Source organism: Molossus molossus, unplaced genomic scaffold (genome assembly GCF_014108415.1).
Source record: "Molossus molossus isolate mMolMol1 unplaced genomic scaffold, mMolMol1.p scaffold_m16_p_6, whole genome shotgun sequence".
NCBI lineage: Eukaryota > Metazoa > Chordata > Mammalia > Chiroptera > Molossidae > Molossus > Molossus molossus.
The window spans coordinates 43,539,685-43,564,847 of record NW_023425399.1 but is presented as its reverse complement, the minus strand read 5'-3'; the positions used below and the strand labels follow the sequence as shown (position 1 = coordinate 43,564,847).

At 44.4% G+C, this 25,163-nt stretch overlaps 1 protein-coding gene across 8 annotated transcripts in view; it reads right to left on the bottom strand.

Moving 5' to 3' along the window:
- Positions 1–25,163, bottom strand: part of SLC24A3 (solute carrier family 24 member 3) — a 558,214-nt gene that overhangs the window by 214,324 nt on the left and 318,727 nt on the right. The window lies entirely within an intron of this gene.

Below are 25,163 nucleotides of genomic sequence, written 5' to 3'. Positions count from 1 at the left end.
AATGTTTGGCTCTTGAATGTGTCTTGGTATTAGCACGGTATCTAATACAGGTGTTTCTGCTTTTCAAGAAATTCCAAATGCCTAAAATAAAACAATGATCTCATCAGGTAAACTTCTGATTAGCCCCTGTTCCCTACTGTTCCCTACTGAGAAAGACCAGTCTCATCTCTCTATTAACAGCCCACTGTCATTTAGGACTCGGTGAATTCCAGCACTGTGAAGTGTTCTAGATGAGCTATTTTCAACCTTTTTCAACTCATGGCACACAATTACTAAAATTCTCCCACACACCAAAAAATAATTTTTTTTGCTGATCTGACAAAAAACAAAACAAGCATTATTTTTATTTTTTCACATTGGATGGTTGGCTGTTGTCGGGTTTTTATTTGACAGTCTAAGGGAAAAGAGATCAGTGCCTCTGACTAAATAGTCAGGTATTGCATTTTTTAAAAATCCTCACCCAAGATTTTTAGAGACAGAGGAAGGGAGGGAGGAACGGAGGGAGGGAGGGAGAGAGAGAAACATTGATATGAAAGAAACATTGATTGTTTGCCTTCGGTATATGCCCTACTGGGGACTGAACCCACAACCTGGGTGTGTGCCCTAACTGGGAATCAAACCTGAAACTTTTTGGTGTATGGGCCAATGCTCCAACCTACTGAGCCACCTGGCCAAGGCATTAGGTACTGCAAGTTTTAAAAATTCTTGTGGCATATCAGTGTGCCTGCCATGGCACATGGGTTGAAAATCACTGTTCTAGATATATTTTTTTCATCGAATTCTCCCAGAAACCTCATGATGTAGGTCATCTTCTTATCTTAGAGGGAAAACTCAGCTTAGGAAGGCCACATAACAGTTGCAATGCTGGCCCTGGTGAAGGTGGGATTCCGGTACAGATCTGATGCTGTGCAGTCCTGTCTCTCAAACTGATGGAAGGAGTGCCTAAAGTCACAGACCCCACTGCAGTAAAATGGATGGTTTCCACATCGCTCCTGCAAGCACAAGCATTCTCATCACTCACAGCAGTTATATTCCATAACTGTATTCCATAAGTATTCCACAAACACGAATCAGAGTACTACGCCATTCCTCCTAGAACAAATAATGGCATTTGGTTCCCAGGAGCCTTCAATAACAACAAATAATCTATATATAACTTTATTGTATGTGTAGACACCTTATTTAACATATATTGTTGATTCATTTACATTGAACCCAGAACCAACAGCTCTTTTACTCAGGCCTAAATGAAGCTTATCTAACACGTGTATTTTCTCCATAAGGCACATCACAGCCTTCAGGTGCTTAGGAACACTAGACAGCACATAAGCATTATGCATGGAGGTGATTTTAAACAGAAAAATCACCAATGAAAATGCACAAATCTTGCCACTAAGTAGACTGTGAAAAGGATGCTTGTTGACCATTATAGAGCTGAGGCGAGAACACAGAGCATTGCCTGGTTGGACCTCAACTGGGACCGTGCATGTGGAGACACCACTCTGTGTGTGTTTGTGAGCAGTATTGATTTTTGGGTTACAAATGCATTTTAGCAAGTAGGCAAGTTTGCAAATACAGACGCTGTGAATAAAGAGGATCAACTATCTATTATTTGTTGACTGACTGATCTAGGCTAAGGAATTGTCTTTATTTAGTCCTATGAACTAAGAACAAACAATGCTTTCATGTAAATTATTGAACCAAGCAGATTAATGGCCACACTCTTCACTCTGCTCAAAATAATAAAGAGAAAACTTTCTTCCAAAGAATGCAGACTGCTGGGAACAGCCTTATGGTCTGTGCAATGCACAAGCCTTTCAGTTGATCAGTGTGAGCTCCCAGCCTCCACACTGTGGCTAAGTCCAATGCCCTGTTTGGGTTGCTCTGCCCAGGAAGGGGTGCCATATTGTCATTGACCTTTTGACATTCATCCAGAGGCACTATATACATTAGTGGTGGCTTCTCCAAGTCCTCCCTGGATAATTTCCCTCAGAAGCCTATGAGATCAGCAGGGGTGGCAGCTGCATAACCTGTTTCACTGTTGACAGTGGGGTGGTCTGTGTTCTCCCAATCCATGGGCTACTTTCAGGGCTGACATAGCAAGAACACCTCTGGTCAGTGACCACCTGTGTAGCTTTCCCTTAGTGGGAATTTCCAGGGGAAGCCCAAAGCTGCCACTTGCCAGCTCAACTATTTGCCCAATTTTAGTGTTCATTCTTGAGGTTCCCATGCCTCCAACAGGTCCAAAGCCCAGGGCCACCAACAGCAGATGACCAACGCAAGTACATAATAAAATCCCTTATTGATTGACCACCATGCTGGCCGATGATAAAATAAAAATCTGCCTACTGGTGACCGAATTCCAGTGTCCCCAACAGAACTCTGACATTTCCACAGGCCACCAGATCCTGAGCAATGTGTCTAATAGGACATAGGCCAAAGCTGAACCCCAAACCCAAAACTACCATCCTGTCTCTGGGGTGATTATGGCTGCCTCCTTACCAATGACAAACCATAGCAATAATGCTTCCTGGACAGACACTGGAGATACCCAATCATCAAACTGTACCCACTTTTAATCAGCATCTAAATCAGGCCTCCTCCCTCTTCTGCCATCACTCTTCAGTCCTGCAGCCCAAGGCAAACCTCCTCCTTCCAGAGATACGCTCAATGCTCCACTGGGCATGTTTTCCCTTGCTACAGCATGCTAAAGAATCTAACTTTGTAAAGAGACACCTCTCCAAATAGGTCATACAAATGGCCATGAGAAATATAAAAAAATGCTCAACATCACTAATCATCAGAGAGATGCAAAGTAAAACAACAATGAGGTATCACCTCACACCTGTCAGAATGGCCGCCATCAACAAATCATCAAACAACAAGTGCTGGGGAGGGTGTGGAGAAAAGGGAACTGTAGTACACTGCTGGTGGGAATACAGACTGGTGCAGCCACTGTGGAAAACACTATGGGGTTACCTCAAAAAGTTAAAAATTGAAATGTCATTTGACCCAGTGATCCCACTTCTAGGAATATATCCTAACAAGCCTGAAAAACCAATCAGAAAGAATATATGTATGTATCCCTATGTTTATAGCAGCACTATTTACAATTGCTAAGATCTGGAAACAACCCAAGTGTCCATCAGTAGATGAGTGGATAAAAAAGCTGTGGTACATATACACAATGAATACTATGCAACTGTAAGAAAGAAAGATCTCTATCCTTTGAGATGACATGGAGGGACCTGGAGAGAATTCTCCTAAGTGAAACTAGCCAATCAGAGAAAGACAAAAGAAAAAAACAAAAGAATCTAACTTTGTACTGTGGGTGGTGGCAGGTATATTCCTGGTCATCTCTGGTAGGCTTTGACACATAATAATGCTATTTTATTGGGAGAGAGTTTAGACTCACTTTCAGTTATGGCATGGAAAAGTGGACTGCAGGTGTTTTTAGACTTGTGCAGTCTCCATCATCAGCCCCCTGTACTGCCCCCACCCCCAGGCACCCCAAACAAACATGCAACCTATATTCAAAACTCTTTTACTTTGTTATGCAAACACAGCTTCAACAATAACCCCAGCCTGGTTCTCCCAAGCAAATCACCTCTCTGAAGACCCTAGAAATTTGGAAGTCTCCATTTCTCCTTGGCTCAGGATTCATGGCAGCTACAGTTGTGAACTGCTTTGAACAACAGAACGTAGCAGATGTGATGCTGTGTCAGTGGTGAGCCTAGTACAGCATCTGACTGATCTCTTGGAACCCTGTTCAGCTACCATGTCAAAAAATCCAGGTCAGCCTAATAGAGAATGACAGAAAATGTGGCCCAATTGCTTTCATTGCCCCAGATGACAGCCAGCTTCCCAAAGCCAAACTGTCTAGCTGCTGACAGCTAACTACAGACATGAGGAAGCCCAGCCAAGACCAGAAGAACCATCCAGTTGAGCTCAGCCCAAACTGCCACACAACAGAACCATGAGCTAAATAACCAGTTGTTGGTTTAAGATAGTAAAATATAGGGTCATTTGTTATACAGCAAAAGCTAACTGATACAATACCATTCCTTTGAGAGTTGAGCTGAAATAAACTAATGAGCGCTGAGATTAGTTAGTCATTGTTACTTAAGTAGGATTCTTTGCAAACACCTGTAAAATACTCTGTGAAAAGGAGAGTTCTGTGGTCAGTTTTGAAAACCCTGTCATTATATTTCCTATATGGAGAGTCATGGTCCAAATGATCACATTTAAAGTTTGTGACAAACCCTGAATTTAGATAATAACTTAGCATTTCTTAAAACATTTGATTACATAATCTTTATTTTTCATATAATACCTGTGATGACGTTTCTTTCTGTAGTATCTCCAGAAACAGTTTGGGAAATGCTGCTCTAGAACAAGAAACAAGCCATGGTTTCCAATCTGCAGACCACAGACCCACTGAGGAACCTGGTTTATTGTATGGGGTCAGGTGTCCAGGCATAGATGGTGAAGGAGTGGTCAAAACACTCCTTGAGTGTGAAAAATGAGTCCCTTCACTCTGAAATAGATTGGGGATCACTACACTTGGTTTCAGATTGTCTGTTTGCTTCATGGAATTGTACCTGTTGAGGCCATGAGACTGGCCATGGTGGAGGTGACATAAGTGTCCCCTGGAAAGGGCTGAAATAAGACAAGTGCTGGCTCCAGAAGGTGGACGAGAGCTACTCAGCAGTAATTGCCAAGTTTCTATATTTACAGAAAACTGGCACTTTGTAAATTTCAAGCTGCACTATTTGTGTAGCTGTTTCTCATCAATATATGTGGGAATTCTGTAATTATCATGAGTGCTATTCAAAGGCTTCCAGAATCTCAGACAAGTGAGAGTAGCAGATAGAGCCAGATGAGCCCGCAAACACCGCTGGCCCTTGGCTCCGGCTATTTCATGTAGCTTAGATGCTCAGACAAAAGTAGAGGGCCAGGGCATGGCCCAGGCCTGAGCCCTGACCAGGATCTGACCAGGTGTCTCCTCTCCTCAGGGTGGGGATGAGGGAGCAGTGAGGGTAGACCCTAGTAACTCAGGGATTTGCATATGAAGCCTGTGCAAGAATATCCAATCCACCTTGGCTTGCTGATGGTGTCCTGAGAGCAAGCATGGCCACAGTTCCCATGTCTGCCCCTACAGGGCCTCCATGGGTTCTCTGGCAGCTTATGGGAATCAAGAAGTTGTTTCTAGAGCTGTGTCTAGAATAAAAGCTGAGAAAACTGATCAAACAACATGCTCCCAGGCCCTTCTAAAGTCATCATTGAAGTCACCATAATGGGAATGGGGCCTCCCTCCCTGCCACACCCACGCTGGAGATCCATGGCCTGGGGTCAAACCCCAGCTCTGTCACTCATGAACTGGTGTCTAGGGAAAGTTGCTTAATTTCTCCATGTCTCAGTTTTCTCACCTGTGAAATGGAGGAAGTACTACCTACATCATGGGGAACAAGTCATTCAATCTTTCAGAGCTTTAATCACACATGTTCACTTAGAAATCTTCCTACACCTTTCATTCTGCATAATGTTGTCCAGTTCGAGTCTTACAAGATGTCAGCCTCCTAGGAGGTGAGAACCATGCTTATCATTCTTTCATGTCTCAGTTCTCACTTCTCATTTACAATGGTCTCAATGATTATTTCTTGGTTGGTTGAACCTGAGGTATGTACGCATATGTAGTTCTAAACATGACATAAGCCATCTGTCCCCTTGGATTAGGTACTGTTCCAGGCCTTGGTTACTTATTTATAAAATGAGGAGGATTACGGGGGATGGGGGCAGGGGGAATGAAATGAGAGTGTGTGTAGAAGACACCAGCATGGTTCTCTGCACACAGCAGATCCCCAGCCAACGCCCTTTCCCCTCCTTTCTCTTCATGACTTGGGAGAAAAACAACTGGACAGCTGTATTTGTACATTATATAGCCACATGGGTCATGTTTCCCTTTCTCCCACTCTCCCTTATAAGTGTCTTAGTAGGACAGAAGAAATTCCTAACTACTTGGTTGACTGCATTTTTGAACTTCAGGGAAACCCTCTGATGTACTTGGACCACTTATGGGTCCATTTGTGCCTGAAAATGAAATGGGAGCATCTGTGGCCTGTTAATCAGGTGGTGAGCTGACAGCAGAGGAGCGATAAACATCAGATCTCTCTGCTCACTCCATCCTGACGCTTGCAGACTGATGCACCGTGATGCAGCTGCAGTGCAGGGAGTAGCTGGGCCACTGGCAAACTGAATCAGACATCATCTCATCTTGCCCTTTGCCACTATGTTAATGTTTTTCAGGCAGTGGCTTTTGTTTCTCCACAGGGGTCCTACTTCTTATACAGAGCAGCTGCAGGCCTTTGTTCTGCCTACATGATCATGTGACTTGATCTGATCCCAGCGCCATGGAGACTTGCCTGTTCACTTGCAAAAGGAAGGTAGAGCCGTCACAAGTACCTAGATATCAGTCACCCCAGTGCCCAAGCTTACCGCCAGGCGAGTTTTTGGTGTGCAATATTAAGACTCCTGTGTGTGTCCAGGAATTCCAGGCTCTTCAGAAGGGGCTGTGTCCTGGAGAACTGGACAATGTCATGGCTGTCCAGGGATGGATGCCTAAAGTCACCTAGAAGCCCTTTCATACTTTATATACAAATTGTGGGCCTTGGAGTTAGATTGGATCTTAAGAATATTTTTCTCATTTAAAGGTTAAGAAGCTAAGATCCCAAAGGGCAAGTGACATACTCAAGGTCATAGAGCTGGTCACTGGTGGTTCTGGGGCAGAAGGACCTGCTACCATTGAGCCATCATGAAAATCAACAGCTTAAGATATTGACACCCTCCCCCAGCCACTCATTCTCCTTTGGAAAATGGGTCTAGTGCCATCACCTATTTACCCAAAGACAGAGAGAGACCTTTGGCACTCAGTTGATTTGAAGACATTCAAAGCATCGTAGATGCCCTGTTGATGCCTAGTAAGTATGATTTCTTTGCATGTTGCTATTAGAAATATCACAATGAGAAACAACTAAAGTCTCTGTCATGTCTGACAGTGCTAGGCACCCCTTCCCTTACTTTTCACGCCACGTCTCCATGCCAACACCATCACTACATCAAGGAGATATGAATACATTCACAGAAGAGCTTTGCCTTCCTTTCCAACAGTACTTTTTTCTTTAAGGAGGGCCAGCTAGTTTTATAAGGGATGATACAATAAATCATCACTTTAGTCACAATGACCTCTTTCTGGTTTGAACAGATTCCTCTCTAAGCTGACTCATCTATTTACTACAGGAAGAAAGACAAGAAGATTCAATTTTTGCATTTTTATTTTATTTTATTTTTTAATCCTCACCCAAGGATATTTTCACATTTATCATCAGATAGAATCGGTGGGAGGGAGAAAGGAGGGAGAGAGAGAAACATCAATGTGAGAGACACATCGACTGGTTGCCTCCCACACAACCTGACCAGGGCTGGGGATGAACCGCAACCGAGGTATATGCCTTTGACCAGAATCGAACCTGTGACTCATTGGTCTGCAGGCTGATACTCTAATCCTGAGCCAATCCAGCCAGATCCACTTTTTGCATTTGTTTTATCCTCACCCGAGGACATTTTTTGCATTTATCTTCAGACAGAGTAGGAGGGAGAGAAGGAGGAAGAGAGAAAGAGAAACATCGACATGAAAGAGACACATCGACTGGTTTCTACCCACACGACCCCAACCAGGGCCGGGGATAAACTATGACCAAGGTACGTGCCCTTAGCAGGAACCAAACCCAGGACTCTGGTCCGTGGGCCGACACTCCAACCACTGAGCCAAACCGGCCAAGGCTGCATTTTTGATATAGAGAAATCTATTCCTGTTATCAGCAGAGCAAAGAATGAAGCAAAACCTTCACTAGCAGGCAGTTCATGAGCGTTCACACACAGGTGAGCACTGATCAGTGTGTGACAAGCTGCACAGGACAGCAGTGTAAAGAAAAGGGAGTGTACCTGTACCAAAGGTAGGATGTGCTTGGAATGTGTGAGGAATAGGATTGGGAGGAAGGTCTGTGAGCTGAAGTGTGGTGGTGAGTGGTGGTCAGGGGAAGTAGGCAATTAATTTGTAGAGGTTGGCAGAGCCAGGACACACTGTCCTGATCCCCACACATGTTTCTAAAGGGCTGCCTGGACCACTACATGGAATGTGGACATGAGAGGGAGATCCTGATCCAGGCGAGGGGTGATGGTGGCCTGGATAATGGTCATGCCAGTGGAGATGGACAGAGGAGATGGAACAGAGACACAGGCCGCAGGTGGAATGGCTAGGACTTGCAGATGGGTATGGAGTGGGGGGCAGAATCAAGGTTGATTCCAAAGATTCCAACCTTAGCAATTCAATGAATGGTAGCAATAATTGTTGAGAGGGCCAAGCTAAGAGATAAATGGCTTTGTAGGAAAGAATAAAAAATTGCTCTCTCTAAAAAATTATAGCTCTTTTTCAAACTACATCTGACTCCATGTCAACTCATGCTCTCTCTTCTCTCTTCAGTGGAGTGCTGAGTTGCAAAAGGAGAAATCACACACACACACACACACACACACACACACTCACACACACACACCTTTACTTATCCAGAATCACACTCTAAGTAGTTGTGCTTATTATATTAAAAATCATTCCTACTGTTTTTTAAAAGGACTGTAGTATTCACAGACATGCCTGTGTGTGTAATGTGTGCATTCACGTGTTGCATGTGCATGTGAGCACGGGAATGAAATTACCCTCTAGGACCTGCTCTCTACAGAGGAGAGTAATAGATCTTGCCTCAAGCCAACTCTGTAAAATAAAAAAGTGATGAAGTCAAATGAATTCGGGCCTATGTCCAGGAGAGCATGCAAGCGTCCAGCACAAGCCCTGTCACAGCTTCAGGTGCTGAAAAGTATTATGCTAACTGCCAAAGCACACATTTGCCTTAATCCCTGCATCAATAGCACAGAGGAAAAGGCAGTTCTAACAAGTTCAAGAAGAGAAAAATAGATTCTCAGGCTTCCTTCTTTGTGTATAAAACCACCATCAGAGCACTAATGCAATAGCTAACAAGACAGATTCCATGATTACCCAGCAGCAAGGCCCAAGGAGTTCTGAGTATTCTGAGGATACATAACAAGAATTAATAAAAAGCATCCCAACCAAAGGCCCAAGAATGAGGGCCACAGTTGGATTTAATTTGTATACTCGCTTTGAGATTTCTTGGTGAAAGAATATGTCACCAAGAAATCTATCTGCTCTGAAAATTCTTGGGAGAAGTGCAAAGAAAGCCTCAGGAAATAAAACTCTCAAAGAGAGTACCATAAGTAGTCAAGGACATGCCCTGAGTGTAGAGGGTTGGGTAAATGGGCAACATCATGGGCCCCATCCTACAGCAAGTGGGAGGGTTGATGGTTGGCAGTTTAATCCAAATCCAAATATCCTCTGCACCAGCTTCTTGGAAACTGCTTTGAAATTCTCCATTGAAATAGGTGTTGCGAACTGAAAGGACAAATTATCTTTGGGGGTTCTTGGGGTTTCTTAAAATAGAGAACAAGAGCACTGGCAATAAGAACAGCTCTGGAAAATGTTCAGGAGCCTTTGCAGAGAGCAACAGCTCCCTGGGATCTCAGGAAAAGGAAAAAGTCCCGGAATCTGGTTCAAATAGGCCTGTGTCATTTCTTGTAATTGGCCCTCAGCTACATTGGCTTAGGAAACCAAAGCTACAGTCCCAAAACCCACCTATGACAATCTTTTACTGATAAGATGTTTGGGTCCATTTCATACGTGAGCACTGCCTTTGGTTGCTGAAATAATACCTCAGTAGATAGAGGCCAATCCTTCAGAGAAAGTTAACTTAATGGAGTTAGAGAACATTGTGATTATTCTTAATGAAGATGTTTGTTTAGGTGCTACATCTTTGTAAAAATGTTTGGGAAGGACTCTGAGTCATTGTGAAACTGTGAAACAGACTCATGTCTGCAGGGCTGGGTGTCTGCTGTCACTGGATCTTGGCAATGTTTAAGCTACCTGGGCAGCACGGACACTGTGGAGAGCCAAGGTATGTAAAGTAGGTGGCCTCTGTGTTCTTGCTTTAATGTGCTCTGTCCTGCCTATGCACTGGGGTATCCTGAATTTTAATTCAGTACATTTCTCTCAATGAAGGCCCCCAAAGGCCATTTTGTTATGCTCAGAGTGGATGGAACTCCTGGAGTCTTATGAAAGTATTGTAAGCTTACCTCTTTCATTTTTAATTCTTACCAGCTTAGTGGACTGACCCTATACTCAATAGGAAAGATATTAAGTGCACTTCATTCATTCATTTACTCACACACTGCCCCTTCAACAAGCAATTCCTGCATGCAAGATGCCACGCTGGGCATTATGGAACATAAAGATAACTAAAACATGGTCCCAGCTCACTAATACTAATTGGGAAGAGGGGGATAGGTAAGACAGAGGTCAGCTTGAATGAAGTTACTTGAGATACGAACAAATAAGTGGGAATTTAGAGTAGGGGCAGATCTAAGCTAGAGTCAAGTCCTACTTTTCCTTATGGGAAGTAAAAGAAAACTTCAAGGAGGAGATGGCATCAGGTTGGAGCTTGCAGGAGTCCAGGGAGACCAAAAGTGATGGGAACCTGGCCAGGAATTGGGATCAGGAAGGTCCTGGAATTTATTGGTGAGTGGTGAAAAATCTATTTTTGCTAATCTATAATATATGGGTATACAGAAGAAGAGTAAAAGAGCCTGAACAAATGGTTAACACATGAAAAGTGGGGACACTGCAACGACAATGACAATGACTAATGGTCACTGAGCATGTCCTAAGCGCCAGACTGTGCTCTATGCACTTGGTAGGACTGATTTCTTTAACCCCTACGCAGAGAGCTCTCTGAAGTACATCCTATCATTGTTACAGGAAAACTAAGGTACAGAGAAGCAAAGTGACTGGCCCAAGGCAACGTACCCAAAGAGAGGTGAGGCTGGCATTTGAATCCAGGCAGTCTAACTCTGAGCTCACCCTATCCCTCCCATTGCTGGGGGAGATGTCTGAGCAAAACACAAACTGAATATAGCACTCAAGACGTTGACCTGCTGCTAGTAGTGCTTAATTTTTTTTGGAAGGGAACCTGAACTAGGAAGATGACCACAGACTGATGCAGGGTAGAACAATGTAAATAATAGGAGTCAACATGGTCTTGTATCTATTATTTGCTGAGCATGTTGCATGCTTTATCTTATCCAACAACACATTTCCTGTGAGGTGGGTGCTAGCCTCATCCCCATATACAGATGGGGAAACTGAAGCCCAGAGTATTAAAGGCTACACAGATAGTAGGTGGCAGTTAGGGATTGCACTCTTGACTTTTACACTAATCCTGAGAAATGGGAGAACTAACAGAATTTGTCAAGTCCAAAGTCAGATGCAGCACTGGAGGGAACACACCAAAGGAGACAAAGGCTTTGGGACAAGACAAGACCTTTGCTATTCTTGGCTCATTGGGTTCAAAAGGAAATCTGAAGGGCTAAATAGGAAGAAAAGTTATCTGGGGTGGGGGGAACAGGGAATGACACAGTACACCTGTGGGGTGTGTTGACAGTCCTTCCACATGGAGGTGTGGAACTGGGTAGCTGCAGACTTGCACAGTTCACTGGGTGAAAGGGATGCCACCATTTTCTGATCCCCACCCCAAGTCAGTTCAGACAGTGGAAAGTGACAGGAGAGCCTGCCTCAGGAGCTCCCAGCCAGGTGAACTCACGTGGGGGACACTTGCTGGCATATGAACCTGAACCACACACACCAAGCCTGTGTGTGGATGGTGGAACTGGGGAGAAGACATGGAGGAAGTCACCCACCAGGATCTTCAGGTGAGCTAAAAGTGTGGGCACAGGTACAAGTCCGCTCCTACTTGGGGCAGCCCAGCTGGTAGGAGTTGGGAAGATACTCTCAGTGCCCACCTTCACTCCTGGCACCACAACCAGACAACTGGAGGGAACACACCTGGGGCCCGGGGGTGCTTTGGAGCAGCTTGCCTCCCATGGAAATACAGCCTGCGGCCAGCGCCTGACAGGAGGCAGGGATAAATAGGGCCCCTTGCACCTTGGCTGGGCTTAGCATCGGAGGGTCATGTTATACATTATCTGCCAGTCCCGGGCAGGGGTGGGGGCGATATGCTCAGTGGTCCTGCCCTCAGGGGTAACTGGCCTTACCACACAGCCCTTCTGGGCTGCCTTTCCTCCTCTGCCTCCCTCCATCCCCTGAATGAAGTACCTGTCTTGGACTCTTCGTTTTTTAGGTAGGCTTCTGGGGAGCCCAGTCTGAGACATGTCTCAGCCACAGCTCTTCCAGCACAAATCTGCAAGGTGGAAATGACTCTTTGGACTGTGCAACTGGCAGCAGATCTGCATCCCTGGGTGCAGGAGCTTCTGGGCCTTAAGGTCAGGTTTTTGCTAAACTTTGAAATCCTATACCAGGTAGGAGGGATAATAAATAGAGGGGATAAAAACTTAAATTCCCTCTGGATAGCATTTATTCTAACATCTCAAGGCATAATAAACAGCAGGTCTTGTAGTAAGGTTCTCCATAGAACAGAATCATTGGGAAACTATTGAGTAAAACCAATGAGCACCAACGTTTTAAATGCGTGGCATGTTTTCTGATCAATTAGAGCATTTAATTGACTATTTTATCCAGATTGATTTTTTGAATATTTGCTAAAGACTAATTCTTTAAGTTAGGACATATGATGAATCCTAATGGCAGTACCTCATTGTTTACTTAGCTTTTAAACTTATACTTTTCAAAGGAAAAGATGTTATAAAATTGTAAGTAGTCAATTCATAACTATCGTGTACAAATTGTGACTGTTGGCAATGTCATCTTAGAGAAAGGAAAAGTTTATCTTCTGTATAACAAAATGAATAAAAATAAAATACATACAGGGAAGATGAGTGGACCACAAAATAAATGAGGTAAGCAAGATGAAGAGAAGCACAGGGCAGCCTGCAGTATCCGGTCTCCACTGGAAAACGTTTGTTATCTAAGCAATGTGCATGCTCCCTCTCATCACCATATGGGGCTCTTCATAAGATTGAATTTGAAAACGGTTCCAAAGCCCAACCCCAGGCTTCTTTCTACATGGCATTGGGTTCAGAAGATAAGCCACAGAGACAGTAGTAGATCAACTGTCACACCTTGGACTGGGGGTGTCTAGAAGGCACTGGAGTCTCAGAATTCTGCATTTCCTGTAGCTGCATGGGTTTTAGAGAGGGACCAAATGGGCATATTAATAATGGTGGGTAATTTTTATTCTGTGCCTCAGATGCAGAACTGGATACCAGGATTCCAGTGTAAGTCCTTTAATTGAGAGGGGAGATCCCAGAAAGCAGTAGGAGACAGCAGGAAAATGAGTTAAAGCAGGTCAGGCAGCTAGTCAAGATGTTATCAAACAAGGTACTGGGATGGCACCTACAACGCATCTTGCTCAGGCAATTCTGGGAGACAGGGTAGACACATGTTTCATTTAGCCTAATTCTGGCACAAGGAAACTGAGGTATTTATCCACCAACCCCTCTCTGATGGCTGTTTCTGGGCTGTCCTGCATCAGTAGAATGGGCTCTGGGGACCAGAACAAGTCCAGAGTCACAGGGGCTAAAACTTGGGAATCTGGCAGGTACTTTCAACTTGCAAGAACTAAGGGGTGCCAGTGGGCTATTATCTATGCAGTGTCAGACACCTTGCTAAGAGCTTGGCACACCTGCCTTTACATACTCCTCAAAGCAATCTGATGAAGTGGGCACAGTGTTTGTCTCCAGGGACCCACAAGCTCCACATCACTATGTAGGTAATATGTGGAAAAGCCAGAACTGAAACTCAGATGGGTTTTGTTCAAGTGCAGGCTCTAACTGATCACGTTTTATCTGCAACACAGGGGTCCTGGGTAGTCAGTCTACAACATGCTGGTGTGCAGTGCATGGCCTCAGAGTCAGGCTGGGCCTTCTGAAAGAAGTCTCAGGAGCAAGGAGGGGAGGGAGTAAGTAAGATCTATCGAAATATAATAATTTACTCTCTGTGTTAATCCTCTCTGGACACCAGTTTTAGCTTTCTGTTGACACTGACAAATTAAGGACATGCTCAGCACTTTTCCAAGAGTAAACAGCAAATTCCGCAAGCTCTTCTAATCATTTTTCTCTTCCAGGGTGGAATCTCTTAACTAAACACGGCTGCCCAGCAAGCGAGTTGTTGCTGAAACCTTGCTAACCAGATCATGTAGATCCCTTTAAACTCCGAAATCCTTGCAGCAGCCCCTCTCCTGGAGCCCTGGGCTTGGCAAAAATGCGAGCTGCAGAGAGGCTTCCGTGACAGTCCTGTGCTGCTCACGGGCTGGCTGTCTCTGAATGGGCCTGGTTCTGACCCCGTGACAGGAGTTTTGTGATGGGTTAAGCACAGGTGAGATGACCTTAGGGGGGTATGGAGTGGGGAGAAGATGAAGACCAAAATAAAAAATAAAAAATCTGCCCTGGCCGGTTTGGCTCAGTGGCTAGAGCGTTAGCCTTCGGACCAGAGAGTCTTGGGTTCGGTTCCTCCTAAGGGCATGTTCCTTGGTTGCAGTTTGTCCCCAGCCCTGGTTGGGGTTGTGTGGGTGGCAACCAGTCGATGTGTCTCTCTCACATCAATGTTTCTCTCTCTTCCTCCCTCTCTCCCTATCTGAAGATAAATGCAAAAATGTCCTCGGGTGAGGATAAAAAATAAATAAAAAATCTAACATTTACTGAGCACCTACTATGTATGTGTTCCCACTCGACAGACATGAAAATTGAGGTCAGGAGAAGTTCAGTGACTTGCTCCAAAGCACCAAACTTATTAGTGAGGTTCACATTCTCTCCTAGGTGTCCTTTTTCCTTAGAACATCCCATCCCACAGTGGTGGCCTCGCAGTGCCTTCCCTGCATCCTGTTTGTTTGAGCTGCTACACTCAGGACACCCCTCGGGAGGACAAAGTAAAGGAGCAGGACCTCTTTGCTGCTGATCTTTTTTCCTGGCCATCTCTGCTGCTTGATGTCAAGCTGACAAAATAAGCAAAGGAAGGGAAGATTCAAACTTCGAATTCACTGGTGAGCCTTCCAGTGCAGCCCCTTGTCGTGTGTGACTATATACATTTATATTAACATGAGATAAAATTAAAAGTCAGTTCCTCAGTCACACTAATTACAGTTCAAATGCTCAGTGGCCACATGTGGTCAGCAGCTACCATATTGGTCAGCATGGATAGAGAATATTTTCATCAGTACAGAAAGTTCTATTAGATAGTGCTAGTCTATAAAAGTAGTCTCAGAGCCAAAAAAGCAAAAGGATAGCTCTGGAGAGACATAAATAACCCCTGGGGCTGAGGTGGCAGGTGAGCTTTGATAAGCAAAGCTGCCTTTCCAAGGGCTGTGGAAGGGGAGCTGGACTGGCCTCCTCCACCTCCTGCTTGTACCCTGGCCCTTCTGCCCCTAAGAACCGGCTATTGCATTAAATAGTTTACTCTTTGGCTCTTAACAAAAGCAATCTGGGCCCCAGGGAAGGAAGCACATCCAGAGTAACCATTTCCCCAGATATTAAAATTAAATAGCAGATACAACTCAGGTCCCAAGGAAATGACATTCCTTGGTGAGGCCCCTTCCAGATAGCCCTCTCCCCAGGACTGAAAGGGGCCTGGAAGCTCTGAGGAGGAAGGCAGCCCTTCCTACTTGGGACCTGGGCTCCATCCAGACCATGCCTGCTTCTACAAGAACACATCCAAATTAGCATTCACTATCGCTCAGGGTGGAGAGGTTAGTTTTGGGTTGAGGTTACAGAGCCCAGACTCTCCATCAGGAGTTGGCAAGTCCTCCCCGCACCTTCTTAAGGAAGCCCTGTTCTTCCATCACAATGACTGATTAAGACCTGACCCAGAGGAGGTCAACCCGCAGGTTAGCTGGTGACTTATCTCAAGCAGGAAAAATATGAGCTGGGCCAATTAGAGACTTCTAAGAAACAGTGAACAGCATAGGCAGGAAGCGAGCAAGCAGAGCAAGTGTACAGAGGACACCAGGTAGAGTCAGGACCAGCGTGGTGGCACAGATTGTGTGGAGGTGGAGGATGGGATAGAGAGATCCAGGTCATCTAGGCACTGTGCTCGACTGGAAATACCACAACATAGAGGAATCAGGGAACAGACCTAGAAGAAATACAATTTCACAGGGAGGACGATGCTTGAATAACCTCCTTCTTCCCCCACACATCACAGTTACATTTCACCACCTCTGTCTCAAGGGCCTTCCTCCAATGCCAAGTGGTTTCCACTGCAGCTTTGGGGAGCAAGGAGGTCATAGTGGAATCACAAAACAGAAATTAGCAAATTCTTGACTTTAAAATGCCGATCTGGGAATGAGAGAACTGAACACAGGCTCACAAAAAATTTCCCCAATTTCCTGACCAGATTAAAAACTCCCTGGGCTGGACGAGGACAGAAATGTGAACAGGAGCTGAAGGGCTGGAGGAGACCACAGCCTTGGACATCATCGTACAGGGATGCCACAGGGATCGAGAGCAATGGTCGCTGCTGCCATTCCTCCACATGCAGGAGCCCTGGCATGGCAGCACATTAATCTTGCTGAACATCCCCCCTGCCCCACCGAGGGTGAAACTGACCTCTTTTTAGTACATGGTAGCCCCTAAAATGGGCACTGAACACAGGGTGCAGTGAAGATGGAGATGTGCACAAGGGAGTCCCCACTACCAGACAGCAGGCCTAAGGCAGATGGCCAGGGGCCTCCCAGTGGCCCACACATCCCATTTGCTGCCTTGGGAAGCCTGACATGGCCCGGGGGGTGGCTGCCCGAACAGCTCCCCAGAGGAAGAAGAACCTTCTGCATGCCTGAGTTTCCTGTGGGGCTCCTCAGAGAGTGTCTAGGTTTTAGAATATGAAAATAGACATCAGAAACATTTGGTTGACATTTCTTTCCTGAGCTGGTCTATGGATGGGTCTGAGCTGCTGGATCAGTGGCTGAACCCTTCTTCCAATCAGACTCACTTAGCAGAAATTTACCTTCATAAGAACCATACGTTTGTTTTCACGAGTTTGGTACTTTGTTCTACCTCACACACAGCATATAGAAATATGTTCCTACTGAAAGAGAGGAATTACATTAAAAATATGCAAAGAAGGCTAGAGGCTTAGGAAGAATACTTTCCCAATGCTGACAAGGTGCACAGAGGGTATTTATTTCTGCTGTGGAGGTTGCTTTATTAAAAACAGACCCACTTTGAAAAAGAATTTCAAATATTGATTACTTAAAGCTTCTTTTACTGGAAGAGAAATGTGTAGATTGGTTTATAATCTCAAAGATTCAGCTATTGACAGGTAGGATAATTAGCAAAATTTCACAAGATACTTATAAATACCAAACAAACTATGGTCCTAGAAAATTATTCGCAGGCTTCTTCCTCTATTTGGGGCAGGCTCCATGGCTTATAGGGTGCACATTTCCTGACAGACAGGAAACACTGCTTTTAGTGTCTCAATGTTATAACAGATTGGCTATAAAGCAAGTTCTAAGACAAGTATGTTTCCTTGGGGTTATTCAAACCTTGGGGTTACACAAATGATGAATTTCCACACTAGTCAGGAGCCCATATATGAAGAACAGTCGGGAGGTATAGAAATATTCTTTTAATGCAACCCAGGATTTGGGGTTTCTAAAATTGACAAAACCAGAATGATTCAAGGAAAAATTAAATCTACAGTGTTTAACAAGATTAACCAGAAATCGCTGTTTGATTTCCACAAAGTGCACACAAAAGTATTTGTATGAAAATAAAACGAAAAAGAAAGAAAGAAACAGAGATGCTTTGATATCTAAGACTGTTCTGGGGCCTCAGAGCCATCTATGTCCAAAGGCCAGCACCTGCCTGATGTTAAGGCCACGGGCGTTAAGGGGCCTCACAGGAAAAGCACACTCACTGGGCCCAAGTGAAATGGGGAAGTTTGGGTGGGGGTGCTAAAGTGCATCAGGTTTTAGAGTATGCTTTGAAAGGACTGGACTCTCTGGTTGAGATCTAAAATCACTCAATGTGTCCCTTTCACATCGATATTTTTCTCTCTCTCTCTTCCTCTCTCTCTACCTGAACAAAAAAATGGAAAAATGTCCTGGGGTGAGGATAGAAAAAAATAAAATAGGAAAAATGGCGGCGAAGTGAATGGAGGGACCCAGACCGTCTCCCAAGACCAAACTGGATTTACAAGGAAAACAAAGGCAAACCGTCAGGAAAGGGCAGCTGAAGGACACCTTGGAGGACCACTTAACCAGAAACACCCAATCAGTCCTGGTAGGCTTGCGAGGACCGGAGAGGGGACCAAGAGCCCAGGGTCCGCAGCGGCCTGGGCAGGGGCCAGGGAACTAGAGGGGAAGTTAACTCTACCGTCTTTCTTCCCACCGTGCTCGGCCTGGAAACCCTGTAGCCGGCTAGGCTAGGCTCTCCGCTGAAGCCGCACAGACTCCTGGCCCCCAGGGAACTGGGCGGGACCAGGGAACTCGGAGGGACAGAGAACTAGGCGGAAAATTAATTCTACTGCCTCCTCTCCTGCCGTGCAAGGCCCTGTAGCCCCTGAAGCTGCACAGACTCGCAGACCCCAGGCAACTCGGTGGGACCGGGGAACGCGGAGGAAAATTAATTCTACCGCCTCCCTCCCCGCCGTGCACGGCCTGGAAACCCTGTAGCCGGCTAGGCTAGGCTCTCCGCTGAAGCCGCACAGACTTGCAGACCCCAGGCAACTCGGTGGGACCGGGGAACGCGGTGGAAAGTTAACTCTACCGCCTCCCTCCCCGCCGTGCACGGCCCTGGAAACTCTGTAGCCGGCTAGGCTAGGCTCTCCGCTGAAGCCGCACAGACTCCTGGCCCCCAGGGAACTGGGCGGGACCAGGGAACTCGGAGGGACCGGGGAACTAGGCGGAAAGTTAATTCTACTGCCTCCCCTCCTGCCGTGCAAGGCCCTGTAGCCCCTGAAGCCGCACAGACTCCTGGCCCCCAGGGAACTCGGCGGGACCGGGAAACGCGGAGGAAAATTAATTCTACCGCCTCCCTCCCCGCCGTGCACGGCCTGGAAACCCTGTAGCCGCTGAAGCCGCACAGACTCGCAGACCCCAGGCAACTCGGTGGGACCGGGGAACATGGCGGAAAATTAATTCTACCGCCTCCCTCCCGGCCGTGCACGGCCCTGGAAACTCTGCAGCCGCTGAAGCCCCACAGACTCGCAGACCCCAGGCAACTCGGTGGGACCGGGGAACGCGGAGGAAAGTCAATTCTACCGCCTCCCTCCCTGCCGTGCACGGCCTGGAAACCCTGTAGCCGCTGAAGCCGCACAGACTCGCAGACCCCAGGCAACTCGGTGGGACCGGGGAACGCGGTGGAAAGTTAATTCTACTGCCTCCCTCCCTGCCGTGCATGGCCCTGGAAACTCTGTAGCCGCTGAAGCCACAGACTCGCAGACCCCAGGCAACTCGGCGGGACCGGGGAACGTGGCGGAAAGTTCATTCTACCGCCTCCCTCCCCGCCTTGCAGTACCCTGGAAACTCTGTAGTCGCTGAAGCCCCACAGACTCACGGCCCCCAGGGAACTGGGCGGGACCAGGGAACTCGGCTGGAAATTATTCCCACCGCCTCCCTTGCCACCCTGCATGGGCCCTCCTAACGCTATAGCCTGCTAAACTCTCCGCTGGAGCCACACAGACTCCCGGAGAACAGGGGACTTGGCGGGATTAAAGTGGGTCCTCCCTGGTGCATCCAAACCCAGGAGAGGGAGCCACAAACAGCAAAACACCAACACCCACTGGGAAAACTTGGCAGACTCCAAAGCCCACTGTGATAACGAAAATGGTGAGAAACAGAAACAAAAGCCAAATGAAAGATCAAGAGACCTCTACAGAAGATGAAATAAATGAGGTGCAGTTAAGCAAGTTAACAGAACTAGAATTTAGAGCCATGATGTTGCGGAAGCTCAACAGCATGTGTAAGGACATGAGCAACATTAGTAAAGACATAGAAATGTTGAAAATAAACCATCTGGAAATGAAAAACCAACAGGAAGAAATGAAGAATGACATATCAGAAAGGAAAAACACACTGGAAGGTCTAAAAAGCAGAGTAGGGGAAGCTGAGGACTGGATCAGTGAATTAGAAGACAGGCTAGAAGAAATCAACCAATCAGAAAACCAAAAGGAAAAAAAGATTAAAAAACAAGAAGAGAGCTTAAGAGAATTGTGGGACAACTGGAAACGTAATAATATTCGTATCATAGGAGTCCCTGAAGAAGAAGAAAGTAAGCGAGGGCTAGAGAATATATTCAAAGAAATAGTGACAGAAAACTTCCCTAATTTGGTGAAGGAAGAAGGCATTCAAGTTCAAGAAGCTCAGAGAGCCCCAAGTAAGAAGAACCCAAACAGGCCCACACCAAGACACATAGTAATCAAACTGCCAAAAATTAAAGACAAAGAGAGAATCCTAAAAGCAGCAAGAGATAAGCAACAGGTTACCTACAAAGGAACCCCCATAAGGCTCTCAGTTGACTTCTCACAAGAAACATTACAGGCTCGAAGGGAATGGCATGAAGTAATCAAGGTCATGAAAAACAAGGATCTGAATCCAACACTACTCTACCCAGCAAGGCTATCGTTCAAAATAGAAGGTCAAATAAAGAGCTTCCAAGACAAAATAAGGCTACATTAGCACCAAACCAGCACTGCAAGAAATGTAAAAAGGACTGCTGTAATTACCAGGAGAAATGGGAAGAAAAATAGAACCACACTAAACAAAAATGGCAATAAATAAGTACATATCAATAACCACCTTCCACCTTAAATGTAAATGGACTGAATGCTCCCATAAAAAGACACAGAGTAGCTGATTGGATAAGAAAGCAAGACTCATCTATATGCTGTTTACAAGAAACCCACCTCACAACAAAAGACTCACATAGGTTGAAAGTGAAGGGATGGAAAAAAATCTTTCAAGCAAATGGAAAAGAAAAAAAAGCTGGGGTAGCAATACTGATATCCGATAAAATAGACTTCAGATTGAAGGCCATAACTAGAGACAAAGAAGCCCACTACATAATATTGAAAGGATCTATCCAACAGGAAGATATAACCTTGATAAACATATATGCACCCAATATAGGAGCACCAAAATATATTAAAAATCTTCTGGAGGACTTCAAAGGAGAAATCGATAGCAATACAATCATAACAGGGGACTTCAACACCCCGCTCACATCACTGGATAGATCCTCTAGACAAAAAATTAGCAAGGAAACAGAGACTCTAAATAGAGCACTAGACCAAATGGATTTAATAGATATCTACAGAGAATTACACCCCAAAACTACAGAATTCACATTCTTCTCAAGTGCACATGGAACATTCTCAAAGATAGACCACATGTTAGGGCACAAACTAAGTCTCTACAAGTTCAAGAAGATTGAAATTATAACAAGCATCTTCTCAGACCACAATGGTATGAAACTAGAAATCAATTGCAAGAAGAACATACAAAGACATTTGAACACATGGAAGCTAAATAGAATGTTATTAAACAATGAATGGGTCACCGAGGAAATCAAGGAAGAAATCAAAAACTTCCTGGAAACCAATGAAAATGAGGACACAACAATACAAAATCTATGGGATGCAGCAAAAGCAGTTCTGAGAGGGAAGTTTATAGCACTACAGGCCTACCTCAAAAAAGAAGAAAAATCTCTAATAGACTACCTAACCTCACAACTTAAAGAACTAGAGAGTAAACAAAAAGAAAATCCCAGAGCAAGTAGAAGAAAAGAAATAGTAAGGATCAGAGCAGAAATAAACGACATAGAGACCAAAAAAACAATCCAGAGGATCAATAAAACAAAGAGCTGGTTTTTCGAAAAGATAAACAAGATTGATGGACCCTTAGCTAGACTCAACAAGAAACAAAGAGAGAGAACCCAAATACATAAAATCAGAAATGAAACAGGAGAGATAACAACTGACCCTACAGAAATTCAAAAGATCGTTAACGACTACTATGAAAAATTATACGGCAACAAATTCGAAAATCTAAGCGAAATGGACAAATTTTTAGAAACACATAGCCTCCCAAAATTGGATCAGATAGAGATTGAAAACTTGAACAGACCAATAACAACAGAAGAAATTGAAGATGTAATCAAGACTCTTCCAGCAAACAAAAGCCCAGGCCCAGATGGCTTCACAGGGGAGTTTTACTGAACATTCAAAGAAGAACTAATACCCATTCTCCTCAAACTATTTCAAAAAATTCAAGAAGAAGGAAGACTGCCAAACTCGTTTTATGAAGCCAGCATAACTCTAATTCCAAAACCAGAAAAAGACACAACAAAGAAAGAAAACTACAGGCCAATATCCCTGATGAACATAGATGCCAAAATCCTGAACAAAATACTAGCAAATCGAATCCAGCAATACACCAGAAAAATTATCCACCATGACCAGGTGGGATTCATCCCAGGGATGCAAGGCTGGTACAATATTCGCAAATCCATAAATGTGATACACCACATAAATAAATTGAAGAATAAAAACCACATGATCATATCAATAGATGCTGAAAAAGCCTTTGACAAAATCCAGCATCCATTTCTGATAAAAACGCTCAGCAGTGTGGGAATTGAGGGATCATACCTAGACATAATAAAGGCCATATATGAAAGACCTACAGCCAACATCATACTCAATGGGCAAAAACTAAAAGCATTTCCCTTAAGAACAGGAACAAGGCAAGGATGCCCATTTTCGCCACTCCTATTTAACATAGTACTGGAAGTCTTAGCCACAGCAATGAGACAGGAAGAAAAAATAAAAGGGATCCAAATTGGAAAGGAGGAAGTGAAATTGTCATTATTTGCAGATGACATGATACTGTACATAGAAAATCCCAAAGACTCCACCAAAAGCTTACTAGACTTAATAAATGAATTTGGCAAAGTAGCAGGATACAAAATTAACGTCAAGAAATCGATGGCATTCTTATACACCAATGATGAACTCACAGAAAGAGAAACTAGGCAAACAATCCCATTTACCATTGCGGCAAAAATTTAAGATACCTAGGAATAAACTTAACCAAAGAGATAAAGGACCTATTCGCAGAAAACTACAGGTCTTTGAAAAATGAAATAGAGCAAGATGTAAAAAAGTGGAAGAACATACCCTGTTCATGGATTGGGAGAATTAACATCATTAAAATGTCCATATTACCCAAAGCAATCTATAGATTCAACGCAATCCCCATCAAAATACCAACGGCATACTTCAAAGAATTAGAACAATTACTTCAAAAGTTCATATGGAACCAAAAAAGGCCTCGAATAGCCACAGCAATCTTGAAAAGGAAGAACAAAGTTGGAGGGATCACAATACCAGATTTCAGGTAATACTACAAAGCCACCATAATCAAAACAGCCTGGTACTGGCACAAGAACAGGTATATAGACCAGTGGAACAGAATAGAGAACCCAGAAATGGACCCTAGACAATATGCTCAATTAATATTTGACAAAGGTGGCAAGAGCATACAGTGGAGTAAGGACAGCCTCTTTAATAAATGGTACTGGGAAAATTGGACAGCTACTTGCCGAAAAATGAAACTAGACCATCAACTTACACCCTACACCAAAATAAACTCAAAATGGATAAAAGACTTAAATGTAACTCATGAATCCATAAAAATCCTAGAGGAGACTGTGGGCAACAAAATCTCAGACATCATACGCAGCAGAATTTTTACTGACACATCACCTAAGGCAATAGAAACAAAGGAGAAAATGAACACATGGGACTACATCAAACTCAAAAGCTTCTGCACAGCGAAAGATACAATCATCAAAACGGAAAGGCTACCCACTGTATGGGAGAGCATAATTGCCAATGATATATCAGATAAGGGGTTAATTTCCAATACATATACAGTGCTCATACAACTCCACAAAAGGAAGACAAAGAATCCAATTAAAAAATGGGCAGAGGAACTAAATAGACACCTCTCCAAACAGGACATACAAATGGCTAAGAGACATATGAAGAAACGTTCATCATCACTAATCACCAGAGAGATGCAAATCAAAACAACAATGAGGTATCACCTCACACCGGTCAGAATGGCCGCCATCAACAAATCATCAAACAACAAGTGTTGGCGAGGGTGTGGAGAAAAGGGGACTCTAGTACACTGTTGGTAGGAATGCAGACTGGTGCAGCCACTATGGAAAACAATATGGTGTCACCTCAAAAAATTAAAAATTGAACTCCCATTTGACCCAGTGATCCCACTTCTAGGAATATACCCTAAGAAGCCTGAAACACCAATCAGAAAGAATATATGTACCCCCATCTTTGTAGCAGCACTATTTACAATCGCTAAGATCTGGAAACAGCCCAAGTGCCCATCAGTAGACGAATGGATTAAAAAGCTGTGGTACATATACACAATGGAGTACTACGCAGCGGTAAGAAAGAAAGATCTCTTATCCTTTGAGACTACATGGAGGGACCTGGAAAGTATCATCCTAAGTGAAACAAGCCAAGCAGAGAAAGACAAATTTCATATGATCTCACTGATTTCTGGAATATAATGAACATAACAGTTTGAGGACAATCCCCTAAGGAGTGGGGAGCTGAGAGAGGGATGAACAGCAGAATTTATATGCATGTAGGCATGAACAGTGGACATGGACAACAATCGGGGGAAGGGGCAGGCAGGGAAGGGGGAGGGGGGAATCACTGGGGGAAAAAAGGAGAATCATTTGTAACAAAAATTAATCAATAAAAAATAAATAAATAAATAAATAAAAAAAGAAAAAAATAAAATAAATAAATAAAATAAAATAAAATAAAAAATAAATAAATAATACAAAGAAGCCCTGGCCAGTTTTGCTCAGTGGTTAGAGCGTTGGCCTGCAGTCCAGAGAGACCCAGGTTCAGTTCCCCCTAAGGGCATGTACCTTGGTTGCAGTTTGTCCCCGGCCCTGGTTGGTTGTGTGGGTGGCAGCCACTCGATGTGTTCCTTTCACGTCGATGTTTCTCTCTCTCTCTCTCTACCTGAACAAAA